This window comes from Armigeres subalbatus, chromosome 3 (assembly GCF_024139115.2).
Source record: "Armigeres subalbatus isolate Guangzhou_Male chromosome 3, GZ_Asu_2, whole genome shotgun sequence".
Lineage (NCBI taxonomy): Eukaryota > Metazoa > Arthropoda > Insecta > Diptera > Culicidae > Armigeres > Armigeres subalbatus.
Window position 1 is genome coordinate 278691806 of NC_085141.1, and position 12517 is coordinate 278704322.

A 12517-nucleotide genomic window follows, 5' to 3' on the forward strand; every position below is an offset into this window, starting at 1 on the left:
CATCCGATACTATTAGTATTGTTTGATTTGATCAAAAGATTGGGATCAAGTGATTTTGAGTCGAGGGTTTTTAATTTACTTTGATGGAAATTGTTAGCTTGAGCAGTTGTTCCTCTACAGTGCGGATAGTTGTTTTTTCGCCTATTGTGCTTAAAGTTACCTATTGTGCTTAAAAAAATAGGTTTATGAAAGTAAGTGTACTGAATAAAAGAAGAAATGCTATTAACTAATAAGCCATTCTGCACTAGGTTTAATGGAAAGCCCTAAATTGTAAAATTTAGTTAAAAGTAGTGTGATCGAAGTTGTTGGGTCAGGTAAGAGTTTTTGGCACATATTCGCTAAGGCATCTCGAGTTATGGTGTTCATTTCTTTTACGCGTTGTCAGGTCGAAACCCCACCTTACAACGTGGGTGTTAGTTTGGAGTGGTCACGGGCCAGCTACCTCTTTCGGTGGTTGGCTAGAACTGGTGGTTGTGAAAGTAGACCATATCACCACCTCGGAACGGTATTACGGTGAACTGGACGAAGCGGTGTTCTAAAAGCTACCAACAAGCTTAGCGTGGGAGAATCTAACCAAAAACATCGCGGACCATTTTGGCGCCACCACGTGGCGGGGTGTGAAACCATTTGTGGATAACAGCCATCTTCCGCACCATCCATCGCCCGTTACCGACGTTACATTGTAGTGACCCGAAGCCCTGTGGGACATTGCCAAACCGTCCGTACGCTTTTCCTGACGGAGGCGCGACCTACGTAATCAGCGCGCAACGAACAAAACGTGATTGTCCTAACGAGATCGGGGCAGGTAGCGTAAGAGTGCGATCTCCTCGACGTGAACACATGCCTTGACCGCTTGACCCCAACCAACCGCACCACAGACAGGTTTGCCTAGTTATAAGAAACCCTTTGTAAACTAGAACTATATAACAGTGACGTCACTCGTAGGCAGGGAACAAACGAAACAGTAATATACGCTGGTTGCCTATATCTTGTGTAATTCATCGGGCAGGGGTTCCCAAGTTCAAGTTGACGTTTCCTTCAAGCAGGGTGCTGGGGAATTAAATTAATAATCACACCGCTGTGGGAGATAGAATATCCTCTCATTAGTTGGTTATTTAGGTAGGGACCCAATGTTTTTAGACCTACTGTATGGGAGTGCTAATTAGATTCGGGTGTTTGAGCCTTAACAAACCCGCCTTGTGAAGAGTCTCTAGCCGAGTGCTCAAACAGCAACAGCAGCCTCTCCAAAACGAGAGTGGCGCTTAAGCTGCTGATTGTCGAAAGCCCAAACCATTTCGTTTCATTTGGCGCCCAACGTGGGGCCTGAGAGTAAAGGTTCAAATTTGGAAGTTTGATTAATTCGAAGAGTTTGTTAGCGGTTGTTCCCATAATTGGTTTTGAATATCTTGTAAATATTTGTTTTTGCTTAGTTTAGTTTTTTTTATTTCACATTACTTTTGCTTTGTGTCTGGGTTTGGTTCTTTCTTAAATAAGCTTCTTTTTTTATCTTTTATACGAAACTTGAATTTGACTTAGATATAAGTACTCAATATTTTCTCTCGTACGCTTAGATCTATTACCTTAAATACTATTATTGGCAATTGAATTTACACTATGGATATTTATCGGATTTATGCGAAAGATTTGGAGGAGGATGAAGTAAACTATGAACTAGCAATTCATGGTTGCCCGGTGGGGAACCCTAGAGTCACGATACAGATCGTTACGGCTGGTATTGCGCCAACCGGAGGATGAGAAGGTTCGACTGGAGTCATCATTCACATTGGAGAATGACTTTGCAATTGTTCCTATAAAACTTAAAGATATTGAGACGCAATTAGAGACAGATGATCTCAAATGCTTCTCTCGACTAGTACATTATCACAAACGCATACGCCGATACATTCCAGAAACGGAAGAGCAAGGCCGTACACAAGGATCCCTTTTAGACGCTATTGGTCGAATGACAATGAAGTATTACAACATTGACATTCAGCAAATGGCTGGGGAGATTCCAGTGATGCGTATTAGAAAGCTGCAGAATACGGCACCTGCATCGATTGTCTCAGTCGGAGCCCATGTGCCCTGGAGAGATGAAGCCGGTGGGGGTGACCCTGACTGGAATGATCCACGGGACAAGGACCTGATTAGTTTTGTTGAAGGAATGAAATCTCTTCCGGAAGCGCAAGGTACTCCTAAAAGTCCAGTTGAATGTGGTACCCGAACTGGAGCAATCCCAAAAAGGGGTGGCAACCGTGCGTCTTTGATACCAGTCCAACGTACAAATGAGTTCCCAGTTGAAGCTCGACGAGCGACCGTATCGGGAATACCGATTGCAGTTCCTGCTTAGAACCACTGATTCCACCACCATTAGTGGCAGACCCAGTGATTCCCGCGAACAAACCTCAAGCACGAAATCCATTTTCTCCTCGCTACGTACAAAACCAATGGGAGACTCCAGAGTTTAAAAGTAACGTACCAGACAATTTAGAAGGACAAGAACTACTAAAAATCGCGAACCTTAATTTTACTCAGGGCGAGATACCAATTACGATTGGAAGGAACCCCAATAACGTCGCAAACTCACAGAAGCCGAATATGGTTGAATATGTTCATGCATCGGAAATTGAGAGATACATTAAAGCCTATGTTAATCAAATGTTGACTCGACCAACAGTGACCTCGGAACAGATTGTGAATAATTTGGTGGATCAAATAGCAAACATCGGTATTAGAGACGCAGAAGTGTCCCAAATATCGGGTCGAATTCGTGATGAACGACAACGTTCTGCACATGTGGAACCACCACTGCCATTCGGACAGTTCCGTTACACTGCCTCGAATAATGACGATAACTTGGAAGCTAGGTCTCCCAGTGTGGCTCAAAGGAATGTCCACCGGGAGGCGAACTTCCTCTTGTTAATGATCCTGCCGATCATGGGTATGCCCTGAATTATTATCCCTGTCGAAGGCTACCCCATCAAACATGCAACATCATAGAAAAATGGCCAAAATTTTCGGGTGATTCAAACCCAGTCCCTGTAGTAGATTTTCTTCGTCAAATTGAAATTTTGAGCCGATCTTATCAAGTGACTTCTGATGAATTGCGCATGCATGCTCACTTTATTATTCAAAGATGATGCATATGTGTGGTTCACTGCCTATGAAGGTCAGTTGCACACTTGGGAAGCTCTCTTGAGTTATCTCAAAATGCGGTATGATAACCCGAACCGAGATAGATTTATCCGAGAAGAAATGCGCAACAGGAAGCAAAGGCCGAACGAACTGTTCAGTGCCTACCTCACTGACTTAGAAGCAATGGCTCAACGAATGACTCGAAAGATGTCGCCTCATGAGAAATTAGAACTCGTCGTCGAGAATATGAAAATTTCATATAAACGTAGATTAGCCTTAGAACCGGTAAACTCGATTGAGCATCTAGCTCAGCTGTGCTATCGGTTCGACGCATTAGAGGTAATTTATACCCATCACGCTCAGCACCTAGACCTGCAGGTTTGAACGCGATTGGTTGGGACGAGGTTTCGGACATGGAAGGTGAAGAAGGGGATGAAGTTAGCTTGTTAGCCCTTCAGGCGAAAAAATTTTAAACGGGAATTGCCAAAACGGATATGAATACTGCAAAACCGGCTCACTCAGAAGACCAATTACTATGTTGGAACTGTCGGAAAAGCGGGCATATGTGGAGGGAGTGTAATTGGAAGAAAAATATTTTCTGCCACATTTGTGGTTCCCCAGATACAATTGCTTCCAAGTGTCCGCAAAATCATAATTTGAAACCTCGAGAGAACCCACAGCCAGAATCAAAAAACTAATCGAATCAGGGATCGATGGGAACGGATCTCCTGACGATATGTTTGAAGAAGTTCCCCTCAGTTCGTGCCACTATTTCAGTCAAGCTTACAATATAAATACATGTGTTCGAAAATGCCCGCATTTGAAAGTTAAAATTTTGGATGAGGAAATTGTTGGATTAGCCGACACTGGAGCAGGAGTAACGATAATGAACTCCATAGAATTGATCAGAAAATTGGGCATGTGTATTCAGAAATGCAATGTTCGAATAAAAACGGCTGACAGTAGCGAATACAACTGCCTTGGTTACGTTAATATTCCGTACACCTACGGAGACCGGACTTGCATCGTACCCACAATAATCGTTCCGGAAGTCACGAAGCCGTTAATACTGGGCGTTGATTTCTTAGAAAAATTCAATTTTAAATTAATGATTCCCAACAATCTTTCCCATTTGCATTCAGTTGACTGTGCTCCTACCGAGGGAAAGGAATTGCCATTACTGATAGCAGATGATTACTTCTCCGAAAATGGTGATGTAATTTGCTTTCAGATAGAGCCGTCACCTCCTGAGTTTTCCACAGTAGTCTCCGAGGTTGATGACAGCCTCGAGCTTCCCACCATTGAAATACCTTCAAGGTCTATCAAGAATCCTGAAGATATTGAAACCGAATATGAGCTAACGATGCAACAGAAGGAAGAGCTATTTCAAGCAGTGCGAAAACTCCCAGCCACTAAAGAAGGGTGTTTGGGTCGCACACAAATATTAAAACATGCCATTGAGCTTTTTGCCTGGTTCTCAACCTCGTAAACTACCCATGTATCGATGGTCTCCAACGGTAGAACGGGTAATCGATGAGGAAGTAGAGAGAATGCGCAAGCTAAAGGTAATCGAGGAGTGTGATGGTCCAGTGGAGTTTCTGAACCCTCTATTACCCATCAGGAAATCCAATGGGAAATGGAGAATCTGCTTGGATTCTCGTAAATTAAACTCGTGTACCAAGAAAGACGATTTTCCGTTCCCAAATATGGTTGGCATACTTCAAAGAATTCAAAAGTCGCGCTATTTTTCGGTCATAGATCTTTCGGAATCATACTATCAGGTTAGTCTGACAGAAGAAGCCAAGAGTAAAACCGCCTTCCGAACAAATAAAGGTTTATTCCGGTTTGCCGTTATGCCTTTCGGCTTAACCAATGCCCCAGCGACCATGGCTAGACTGATGGCAAAAAGTTCTAGGTCACGACCTTGAACCGTTTATTTATGTCTACTTAGACGATATCATTATTACTTCCTCTCATTCGAACACCATTGCCAACTCATTGAAATCGTAGCACACCGATTGCAAAGTGCAGGTCTCACTATCAACCTACAGAAATCTAAGTTTTGTCAGAAACGCATAAGATATCTTGGCTATGTCCTCTCTGAAGATGGTCTATCAATGGACGTTTCCAAAATACAGCCAATATTAGATTACGCGCAACCTCAGTCCGTAAAGGACGTTCGCCGCCTTCTAGGTCTTGGAGCATTCTATCAGAAATTCATAAAGAATTACTCGGAAATTGCGACACCGATTTCCGATTTGCTCAAGGGCAAACGAAAAAAATTTGTCTGGACTAACGAAGCCAATCAAGCTTTCGAAAAACTAAAATCTGCACTAGTCTCTGCCCCCGTACTAGCGAACGCCGATTTTGAAGTGATGTTCATCATTGAAACCGATTCCTCGGATTCCGCAGTTGGGGCAGTTCTAACGCAGGAGCAAGCCGGTGATCGTCGCCCGATTGCATATTTTTCAAAAAAACTTTCAAGTACCCAAAAGAGATACAGTGCTACAGAGCGGGAGTGTTTAGCGGTACTTCTCACGATAGAAAATTTTAAACATTTTGTTGAGGGTAGTCGATTTATGGTCAGAACGGATGCAATGAGTCTTACCTTTTTACAGACGATGTCGATAGAATCAAAATCGCCCCGAATTGCCAGATGGGCGTTAAAGCTATCCAAATATGATATCATTTTGCAATACAGGAAAGGGTCCGAAAATGTGACCGCCGATGCGCTTTCTAGGTGTGTAAACTCGACGGATGTTATCCTGCCTGATCCCTATATCAGTGATCTGAAACGGCAGATCGAAAGGGCTCCAGATCATTATAAGGATTTTAAAATTGTGAACGGAAATGTGTTTAAATATGTTTCCAATTCAACCCTTCCCGAGGACGCTTGTTCAAAATGGAAACTGGTAGTTCCAAAACAAGATCGAGTCCAATTGATTGATCAAATTCACAGAGAAGCCCACTTAGGATACTTAAAGACCCTCTCTAAGATACGCGAGCGTTGGCATTGGCCTAAAATGAGCAGAGAGATCAAACGATTCTGTGATGCGTGTGAAGTTTGCAAGGAATCCAAAGTTCCTAATCAAAATACCCGCCCCATATGTGGGAAACCGAAAGAATGTTCAAGACCTTGGGAAATGATTTCAATTGATTTTTTGGGACCGTACCCACGCTCGAAACGGGGTAACGTTTGGCTCCTGGTAGTATCAGATTTCTTTTCTAAATTCGTGCTTGTCCAGTGCCTGAAAAGTGCAACTGCACCCGCTGTTTGCGCATTTTTAGAAACGATGGTGTTCACCTTATTTGGTGCACCAGCGATCTGCATCTCAGACAATGCCAAAGTCTTCAAGTCTACACAATTTTGCAAATTGCTAGAACAGTATGGGGTGACTCATTGGAACCTCGCCGTATACCATCCCAGCCCGAACCCTGTCGAACGTGTGAATCGCGTTATTGTTACCGCCATCCGGTGTTCTTTGAATAAGAAAAACATTCACCGTGATTGGGATGAGTCGATTCATACCATAGCCATGGCTATTCGTACCAGCGTTCACGATAGCACAGGTTTTTCACCCTATTTTATAAATTTTGGCCGAAACATGATAAGTAACGGCCAAGAATATGACCATCTTCGACACCTTTCACTCGAAGAGCCGATCAATGCCAAACCCATAACTGAAGAAACAAGAAGACTATTTGAAATCGTTCGCGAAAACCTGTATAAGGCATATGAACGGTATTCCAAACCCTATAATTTACGGGCAAACGTGAGACACCACTTTGTCAAAGGAGACGTCGTTTATAAGAAAACATACATCAATCCGACAAAGCAAAAAATTTTGTCGGTAAATTTGGCAACAAATTTTCAAAGGCACGAATTCTCGAAAAGATTGGCACTAATACCTATGTTCTAGAGGATCTTCAAGGTCATAGAATTCCGGGTGCATTCCATGGTTCCTTCATTAAAAAAGCTTAAAATCCACAGCTATGACTGCACTTTGGTCGAAAAGTGCATAAACTACCGGTTCGCCTATCAAAATACACTATGTGGTGACACGGCAAAATCACGGCTTCGAGAAGTAAACAAAACCCTCGGTCGTAAACAAAACCTGTTTAAGTATTATAAAGCTACACAAGGTTTTTCCTGTGAGCCCAAACACAAACAAAAATACTGTTTTTTACAAGCTATGAATGAGTCAAATTGCACTCAGACAACTGATTTCGATCAATGAAAACACTGCTAGAAGTCAAAATCCAAATGGAGCTAGTTGAGTGTCTAATAACGGTAATTCTTACGACCTCCTAGCCTCCGTATCTTTCTTCGCATATAATCCGCATAACTATTGTGTAACACTGAATGGTAATTTGCCACTGAAGAATGCAAGCTTTGCACCCGATAATTTTTAAATTCCATCTGTACTTTACCTTACTCATTCCATTCGCCCATAGTTAGCCGCACAATCCATAGTTTTCATGCCGATAGTATTGATTAATCCATCCTTTTTCTGCAAATCTCAATTTCCAATTTTCTCAATTCGTCCATAGATCAACGTTTAAGAATCGGCACGTCGTGTTGACAGTTGTATGACATTGCGATGTTATTTCATCGTGACAGTTTCAGGTTTCGTTCAATACCCGCTACTGAAAATTTCTATTCATTGAAGTTCATTCGCATCCGTGTTATGAATGGTATGAACGATAGATTATGACATTGAGTAGCTCACCTTATAAGTTTTAACGGAATGTTGCGCCTGTTCTCGATTTTTGTGCGTTCTTTCTCAGATATCTCTGAGGTTATGAATAAAGCTTGAGTTTCCCAAATATGTTTGGGGTTATTTTCGGTAAACTTGGATTCGGATGAAATATTTCCAAATATTTTTGGAGTGATATTGGGTTTGGTTTAGTAAAATATTAATTCACATAAAAATTCGAAATAAGGGCAACACCATAAATAATTTGTTAAGCCACCCATTAGACACAAAACAAAAGAGTAATTAAAATAGTCAATAGTTTAATAAATAAAAAAACAAAATTAAATTAAAAAAAATAAACATTTTTTAAAAAAGTATTAGATACAAAGCAATCAGACTACAAATTCCTAGAAATACAAAAAAATTAAAAATTTTGAAATTTTTTAAACTAAAATTTCAAAATTTTTGCTTTAAGTAACGACGAGAATGTAAGAGATTTGTTTTTCCCTTGAGTGTTAGTCGTGAAACTTTCCTATCGGTTGAAAGCTTCAATGACTTTCGCATGCTAACGCGCCATCTCCCCGTGAGACGAGAAACTGCTTTGCTCGCGAAATTCAAATATATTTTGAGTTCCACCAGGGGGTCTCATTGATAGTCCCAGTCAGAGAGATAAAAATATTGGTAAAAAGATAGGCACAAAAAAAACAAAAAAGTATGGTCAAGGACATTCCATCCTCAAAAAACGTAGAGGTGGAAAAGAGAAAGCCTCAAAAAGATGTAGGGAAAAATGAGATGGCATTTACCTCCAACAGCATCCGATACTATTAGTATTGTTTGATTTGATCAAAAGATTGGGATCAAGTGATTTTGAGTCGAGGGTTTTTAATTTACTTTGATGGAAATTGTTAGCTTGAGCAGTTGTTCCTCTACAGTGCGGATAGTTGTTTTTTCGCCTATTGTGCTTAAAGTTACCTATTGTGCTTAAAAAAATAGGTTTATGAAAGTAAGTGTATTGAATAAAAGAAGAAATGCTATTAACTAATAAGCCATTCTGCACTAGGTTTAATGGAAAGCCCTAAATTGTAAAATTTAGTTAAAAGTAGTGTGATCGAAGTTGTTGGGTCAGGTAAGAGTTTTTGGCACATATTCGCTAAGGCATCTCGAGTTATGGTGTTCATTTCTTTTACGCGTTGTCAGGTCGAAACCCCACCTTACAACGTGGGTGTTAGTTTGGAGTGGTCACGGACTAGCTACCTCTTTCGGTGGTTGGCTAGAACTGGTGGTTGTGAAAGTAGACCATATCACCACCTCGGAACGGTATTACGGTGAACTGGACGAAGCGGTGTTCTAAAAGCTACCAACAAGCTTAGCGTGGGAGAATCTAACCAAAAACATCGCGGACCATTTTGGCGCCACCACGTGGCGGGGGTGTAAGCTGTGCCGTAGGTGCGGAGCCGAAAACCACCAGGCTCGCACCTGCCAGAGTTGCACCGAGATGCCTGATCTGTCCTACGGGGCAGACAACAGGCATCTCACTGGTGCGCAGGCCTGTCCGGCCTCTAGAAGGGTCCAGACATGCAAGTAACACAGCTAAACTTGAACCACTGCGAGGCGGCCCAGCTGCTGCTACAACAGTCGGTTATCGAGTGTAAAGCTGATGTTGCCTTGCTGTCCGACCCATACCGCATCCCTGCTGGAAACGGCAGCTGGATTGCGGACAAGTCCGGTATGGTGGGAATCTGGACTTGTGGGCGCTACCCCATCCAGAAGATAATATCTTCGCCTAACGATGAGGGTTTCGTCATAGCAAAGGTAAACGGTGTTTACTTTTGTAGCTGCTACTGTCCTCCTAGATGGAGTATAGAGCAGTACACTAGGGTAGTTGATACTCTTGCGGCGAAGCTAACTGGCCTTAAACCAGTAGTTGTAGCAGGTGACTTCAATGCGTGGGCAGTGGACTGGGGTTCCCGGTTTACTAACGCTAGAGGTCATATCCTGTTAGAGTCACTAGCGGTATTGAACGTAGTTCTGCTGAACGAAGGTCAAGTGCCAACGTTCAGAGGACCGAGCGGTGATTCATGTATCGATGTCACCTTCTGCAGCGCAGGATGGACTGAAGAACCGAGATGGATGGTCCACGAGGGTCATACTTCTAGCGACCATCAGGAAGTACGTTTTATGGTCGAGTATACCCGGAGAACTACGACGAGAAGAGGTGGTGCAACGGATCCCGGATGGCGCACGTCACAGTTCAATCAAGAGCTGTTGGTGGAGGCACTGCGCTGGGAGAGTAGGACTACAGGACTAAGCGGTAACGACCTGACGGAAGTACTTACACGTGCTTGCGACGTGGCGATGCCAAGGAAGACCCAGCCCCAGGAAATCGACAACCAGTGTACTGGTGGTCTGACACGATTGCAGATCTTCGTAGAACCTGTCTTAAAGCTAAAAGAAGGTTGCGACGTGCTAGAACAGACGCTGAGCGACTCGATAGACGAGGGGTATTCCGGACAGCGAGCAGAGCCCTGAACTACGAGATTAAATGTAGCAAGCGAGCCTGCTTCGAACAGCTGTGCAGGATGGTGAATGACACCCCGTGGGGCGATGCATACAGGATAGTGATGTCTAGGACCAAGAGCACACCTCCTGAAAGATCCCCAGAGCTGTTAGCCAGTATAGTAGAGGGACTGTTTCCGACACATGAACCATCGGACTGGCCCGCTACACCGTACGAGTCAGTCGACGTGGTACCGCTAGTGACTAACGAAGAGCTTATCGTAGCCGCAAGAAAACTTAAGCTCAATAAGGCGCCAGGCCCGGATGGTATTCCAAACCTGGCCCTTAAACACGCCATTCTTGCCAATCCAGATATGTTCAGGAGCTGCCTCCAGAGATGCATGGACGAAGGAAACTTCCCAGATCGATGGAAACGGCAGAAATTGGTGCTATTACCGAAGCCTGGCAAACAGCCGGGGGATCCTTCGGCATACAGACCAATTTGTCTACTCGACACAGCTGGAAAGCTGCTAGAGAGGGTCATTCTGAATAGATTGTCGGCCTATACAGAGTGTGCTGGTGGCTTATCTAGCAACCAGTATGGCTTCCGTAAGGGCCGTTCTACCATCGAAGCAATTCGAGCGGTAACGGATACGGCCAAGATAGCGAGAGGTCTAAACAGAAGAGGTATTAGGTACTGCGCGTTGATTACACTCGATGTAAAAAACGCGTTCAACAATGCTAGCTGGGCAGCAATTGCTGACTCCCTGCACCGATTGAGAGTTCCGGATTACCTGTGCAGGATACTGAAAAGCTATTTTCAGAATAGGGTGCTGTTATACAACACTGATGCCGGTCAAAAGTCGATCGTAGTGTCCGCGGGTGTTCCACAGGATCGATCCTCGGACCGGTTCTGTGGAATATTATGTACGATGGAGTATTACGCCCAAGTCTTCCGGCCGGAGTGAAGATAGAAGGCTTCGCGGATGACGTAATGCTAGAAGTAGCAGGTGACACTCTCGTCGAAGTCGAACTGAAGGCTTCATACGCGATTGGCAGAGTGGAGGAATGGCTCAACTCGAGGCGGTTGTCCCTTGCACATCACAAGACAGAAGTTGTGGTAGTGCATAACCGTCATGGGCTGCAACAGGCGAGGATAAGAGTAGGGACCTGCACAGTTAACTCCGTGAGGTCTCTCAAGCATCTGGGCGTGATGATCGATGATAAGCTCAATTTTACGAGCCACGTCGATTATGCATGTCAGCGGGCTTCATTGGCGATAAAATCTTTATCACGAATGATGTTCAACAGATCGGCGGTGCATAGTCAAGTGCGTAGGCTGATAGCTGGCGTAGCATTGTCTATCATCCGTTATGGCGTGCCGGCATGGGCCGTAGCACTAAAAGCCGAGTACAATGTAAAGAAATTGATCAGAGTACACCGGCTGATGTGCTTACGTGTCGCGAGCGCATATCGCACCATATCATATGAGGCGGTGTGCGTTATAGCTGGAATGATGCCGATAGACACACTCCTAGAGGAGGATGTGGAGTGCTACAACGAAAGGGACTCGGTGCAAGTGCGACGTGTCAAGAGAGCAGCTTCGTTGCTCAAATGGCAAAGAGCATGGGACACCGCAGTCAAAGGTCGTTGGACCCACAGACTGATTCCAGATGTGTCCAACTGGGTTGAAAGGAAGCATGGTCAAGTCAACTTCCACCTAACACAGGTGTTGTCTGAACATGGCTGCTTTAAGAAATTCCTACACAGGTTTGGCTTCGCAGATTCTGCGGAGTGTCCTGAATGTGTAGGTGAGGTAGAATCGGCAGAGCATGTGATGTTCGCATGCCCGCGATTCGAGGTAGAACGCAATACCATGCTGCTTATTAGTGGTATGGATACAACCCCGGACAACCTCGTCGAGAGGATGTGCCGGGAAGAAGCTATATGGAATGCGGTGAACACAGCATCTCAACAGATCATGTCGAAACTGCAGCGGTGGTGGCGTCTTGAACAAAACCAACGAGTGCAGTAAGGGCACCTGTGATGCAGTGAATATTTGCTCACCCCGGACAACCAACATGTCGCGGGTGGGCTGCGGGGACCTCAGTATGTAGATATAGAGGTCATTGCGGTTCACGCGCGGTGGTTGTTGTCGGGGTGCTCGTCTCCAACGTGAGATTATGATA